The sequence below is a fragment of the Sturnira hondurensis genome, unplaced genomic scaffold (assembly GCF_014824575.4).
Source record: "Sturnira hondurensis isolate 20B ecotype Veracruz unplaced genomic scaffold, ASM1482457v3 Scaffold0024822, whole genome shotgun sequence".
Taxonomy (NCBI): Eukaryota; Metazoa; Chordata; class Mammalia; order Chiroptera; family Phyllostomidae; genus Sturnira; species Sturnira hondurensis.
In genome coordinates this window covers 6,426,096-6,431,454 of record NW_028097453.1, presented here as the reverse complement: position 1 = coordinate 6,431,454, position 5,359 = coordinate 6,426,096, and the positions used below count along the sequence as shown (strand labels likewise).

The 5,359-nt window shown below is 39.4% G+C and overlaps 1 non-coding gene across 1 annotated transcript; it reads right to left on the bottom strand.

The window, feature by feature from the left end:
• Positions 1-5,010: 5,010 nt before the first annotated feature.
• LOC118982039 (U6 spliceosomal RNA) lies at positions 5,011-5,117 on the bottom strand. The gene has a single exon (XR_005065460.1). It is a non-coding gene; the product is annotated as a U6 spliceosomal RNA (small nuclear RNA).
• Between the last annotated feature and the right edge of the window lie 242 nt (positions 5,118-5,359).

Sequence of the window (5,359 nt, the reverse complement as noted above, 5' to 3'; positions counted from 1 at the left end):
ATGTCTTTGCACACATTATTTTGTGGGTATATATTTTCATCTCTTGTGGGCTAATGCTTAAGAGAAGAATTGGTGGCCCACAGGGTAAATGCACGTTTAATTTTATAATAATCCAAATAGTTTTCCAAGCCATCTGCCATTTTGAGCTCCCACCAGCTGATTGGCCAACATTTGGAGTTGTGAGTTCTCTCTCTCCTGCCTTGGCTTCTTGCGTTCACAGCAGATGTGAGATCCTCCGTTCTGCACGCTCCCCACAGGGCCAGGATAGGAAAAACGGAAGTTCCTAGGGAGAATTTCAGCATTTTTATGGTTGTTTCAATGTTAATAGTATCTGTTGAACTTCAATATTTCAAACTCCATTTTTATAATACAGTTGAGTATTTGACAAACCTTCTTTGTAAGGCAGTACCCTTTAATTCCATATGTATCTTTTTCTTTTATTGTCATTAGTGTATTCTTGTCTTCTGTAGTGTAATTTTTATGTATTTCAAAACTTTAAATTACCACTTACACTTGACTGCTTTCCAGGTCACATAATCTAGTTTTTAAATCATTTTCATGTAAATATGATTTTCCAATCCCTTTCATCAAGTGTGTGGCTGTTCTCGGCAGTGCCTTTATGACCTACATCTAGTTATTCAGTTGGATCAATAATTTCGGGTTTCAAAGCAGGGAATTCAGCTGTAAATTTTAAGTATCTCTCTGCATTAATGTGTATATAAGGCAGTGTGAGCTGGTTGGTTTTCATGGGTTGTACAATTCTTTCACTTACACACTTTCCAAGAATGAAGCTATGAATGATTGCCAGCCACATGTGTGCTCTAGGTATATGTGGAATGTTATATAACTGAATAAACACAGCTGCACTTATTAAATTGCATGACCACACAAACATGCATGCACGCGCATGCACACACATCCTTGCACACATGAAGCATTCAGATAAGTCAGTCAGGGTGTTTATTTGAAAGGGTTATACTGTGGTCACTCAAGTATGTCCTTTTGCTTGGTTTATTAGGCTCTTGTGTTGTTTGGTGACATAAACACCCTGGCCTAGATTTGTAAGGGTCTTTGCTACAGCACAGCCCTTCCCCTCTTTCATTCTTTACATTGCCTTTTCTTCTGTTCCAGGAAATCCACATCACCCCATACAAGTCCTGTGTGTGAATGAGATGGGGCATTAGCTGATAATTGCAAAGTAATTAAACCATCTTTCAAATGTGAGACTACTGTATGTAAAACCATTTAATAATTTAGGTTCTCTTTTTTTAAAATATTTTTATTTATTTATCTTTAGAGGGGAAGGGAAGGAGAGAGGAAGAGAAACACCAGTGTATGGTTGGTGTTTCCAACCATCCCCTGCTGGGAACTGGCCCCTGCTGGGAACTGGCCTGAAACCCAGGCATGTGCCCTGACTGGGAATTGAACCGTGATCGTCTGGTTCGCAGGCCCGCAGGCCCGCGCTCAATCCACTGAGCTACACCAGCCAGGGCCAATTTAGGTTCTCTTTTAATAAATATTTTATATAAATTGGGGGAGAAAAGAACAGGTTTTGATGTGTTTCCTAGGCCTCTGACAGTTTTCAGGTGGGTTAAACTCACATGATGAAAAGTGACTGAGCTCCTATTATACACATTTTATTCCAACAAGAAAATAATGTCTTTACTATATTGGCTTACAATTTACCATTCTACAGGTCTATCCTTCCTACCTGGTGATAAATGATAACCAATGCTTTATTAATCTATGGTATCTCTACTAAAATGTATAGTTCTTGACATGAAGTTATTGCCCAATTTAAAAAATGCTATGATAAATTAAAGAATTTCACTAGAATCTCAAAGACAGCTCATAGAAGTAGTGAGCAGAAGTCTGTATAAAAATTTTTTGGTTCTACTTGTTCAGTGAAGCCACTCTTGTCAAAATGACCAATAAGTTCCATTGTGTTAAATCTAATGGCAAATGACCAGTCCTTTTGTTCTTCTACTGCCCCCGCTGTTCTCCCTGTTTCCTCTGTTACCCCCACTGCTCCATGCCCCACGCTTCAGTCTCCCCTTAATAATAGAGTTCTCTTCTAAAACCCTAATTCGATTGTGTCAGTCATCTCAAAGCCTTTCAGAGGTCTCCCAGATTACGCAGAATTGAATCCAGAGTTCTTACCATTGTGTTCAAGGTTCTACACTTTTCGCCCTGTCTTTCTGACATCAGCTGCCACTTCTGGGATGCTCACTTGCTCCCAACACCCTGGTCTCTTTGCTATTCTTTGAGCTTGCCAGGCAGGCACTGGCTTCAGGACTGTGCACAAGTCATTTTCTATTTTTTTCCTCTCAGAAGCTACATGGCTTACTCCTTCATTTCACTCAGTGCTGTTGTCCTTCCATGATGACTCTATCTGTCTCATTTTCTAGCCCATTTATTTTCATAATATTATTACTGCCTGGCATTAAATATATCCATATTTCCTTTTGTTCATCTTTTCACTAGAATATAAACTTCATGGTTGCAAGAATTTGGCCAGATTTATTCATTGCTATTTCTTGGAAGCCTAGAATAGCACCTTGTCTGATTGGAGGCACTCAATATTTGTTGTAGAAATAAATGAAGTCACTTATTAGGTCTATTAGTCACTTATTTTCCTGGGATATAGTTAAGTGGTGCTTCAAAGCCTCAAAACCAGCTTTTCCCAATATCTCTTGGTATACAATGCTGAGTCTTGGGGAGGAAGTGGGTAAACATACATAGAATCAAAAATCTTCTTGGAAGAAGTTAATAAGACTCATTTGAGCTTCACTCTTACTGTTAGGAATCACCCTGGTTAAGGGTCACTGGAAGTGCCCCAGCTGCTGTGGCTCAGTTGGTTGGGTGTCATCCTGCAAACTAAAGGGTTGTTGGTTTGATTCCCAGTCAAGGCACATGCTTGGGTTGCAGGTTTGATCCCCAGTTGGGGCTGCCTATGAAAGGCAACTAATTCATGTTTCTCTCGTACATTAACATTTCTCTGTCACCCTCCTTCTTCCTCCCTTCCACTCTCTCTAATTTTTTTTTTTAATTTTATGATTCCCTGGGGGAAAAGTACACCCACGGGCCCCAAAATAAGTTCATAGGAGAAAAAAGATTCTGCGATGGTTGAGGTTTTTGGAGGGAGATAGTAATGGCCCCTCTCGTGGCTGAAGCTAGAATTTCCCTAGGTCCAGGTACCCTTACACAACTGACATGCTTCAGGAAGAATGGCTAAGCTCAGGTACACAAGCTAAACACAGCTCTAAGCTTAGAGGCCCCAGCATATTACACTCCCTAACCAACAAAGGGTACAGCCATAATAGCAGCTCATGAGACCGGGGAGCAGCAGCAGAAACAGTGGCAACTGGTCAGGGTAGACAGAAACCCAGTTTTTTCTGTCTGGCATTTGGAAGCAGGATTGATTTTTTTAAAAAAATATATAAATGCACAGATTTCTTGGAAAATTTGGGTGGGAGGACTTAAGACTATGGATGCATTTCTGCCTTTGTTTTTATTCCCAAAATAAACATAGCCAGGGATAATGGCCAAATATTGGAATCAGTGAAGACACTAATGCATTAAGTTTCTTTTAAAAATTATTATAATATTTGTTATCTTTTTATGTTCTATTCGTCTGGAATTTCAAGCTGTAAGTCAGCTTGACGTTAAGTCTTTTTAAAAAAATTTAGTTTAATTTATTTTTAAATTTAATTTTATTGTTTTTATTTAGTTCTTGTTCAAGTACAGTTTTCTGTCTTATATTCCCAGCCCTGCCCCCCAGTGCTCCCCACTTCCCTCCCATTTTCGCCCCCCACCTTAGTTATTGTCCGTGTGTCCTTTATACTTGTTCATGTGAGTCCATCCCCTTTTCCCCTTTTAGGAAGTTACCAGCATACAAAAGGAAAATACATATACTTACTAATTTAAACGACTTCCTCACCTTATGATTTTATCATGTATCTCTAAGCTGAATGGGAAGTCAGTGGCAGAGATAAAAATCAGATTTTACATTTCTTAAAGGAGAATGAATTTAATGTCCTTTCCTGGACTTTGACACGGGATTTTCCAAATCTGTATAACATTCAGCAACTTCCATTGACTACGAACCATTTTATTATGCCGTAACAAAAAGCTATTTAGAGATGTGTGGCGTCTCTGTTAATTCAACATAACACCCATTGCAGTAGAAGCCTGTATATTGTTAGCAATAAATCTGAAGCTTTAACTTCATAATTTTATAGGCATGAAGAAAAGCGAGTTTTTATATAGTTCTTAATGTGGAGACTGCTAAAATGGCCCATTAAGATTGGGAATTGGCGGGGGCAGATGATAACCCTTGTGACCCTCCAAACCTCCAGAATGGCCAATTGTCTGTGATGTTAGTCTTCATTGTTGCTATCTAGTTACAATATATTTGAAGGAAGCAAATGTGTGCTGTGCTTTAGGTGATGTTAAGATGGAAAAAATACATGTAAGCTTTGGCATTAGTACAAAGTAAAGCAAAAGGAGAAGATGTAGTCATAAAATGAACATTTGCTTGTATACTATGACATACAGGTATATACACGTGGAGCATGGTCCTTAGCTACCAAAGCTATTAAATATGTGATCCACCTTTGCATAGTTTGTAATATGCTACTCTTTCTTTCTTTTCCTCTTTTTTATTATAGTTTTTTTAGATTGTATTTATTTATGTTTAGAGGGGAAGGGAAGGAGAGAGGGAGAGAAACACCAATGTATGGTTGCCTCTTGTGTGTCCCCTACTGGGAACTGGCCTGCAACCCAGGCATGTGCCCTCACTGGGAATCGAACTGCGATCCTCTGGTTCAAAGGCCTGCGCTCAAACCACTGAGCTACACCATCCAGGGTTCTTTTCCCCCTTTTTTAAAAAATATAATCTTATCATATCTTTCCATTACCATTTAGTCCCCTTACACCCCTCTTGCTCCGGCAGTGAGAATCTTGTTGTCCATGTCCACAAGTCCTTTTTTCTTTTTGCTCAGTCCCTCCAAAAATATGGAAAACTTCATGAATTTGCATGTCACCCTTGCCCAGGGGCCATGCTAATCTTCTCTGTATCATTCCAATTTCAGCGTATGTGCCGCTGAAGCAAGCACTATAATAGGGTACTCTTTCATTATGTACAAGTTCATTAGAAGAAATGAGATGTCCTTGCATAAAAAGGCCACAGCTGATATATTATGGATAGCACACACAGAGGCTGAAGATTGGTGATTTATAGATCAGGAAATAACAGTTAATCAACTTCCCTGACTTCCCAAGCCACACTGGGCAGTTTTGCATCACCTTTTGCTTGTCAGCTGTGTTTGCCTTGATGGCGATACCTTTGCAGGCTGAA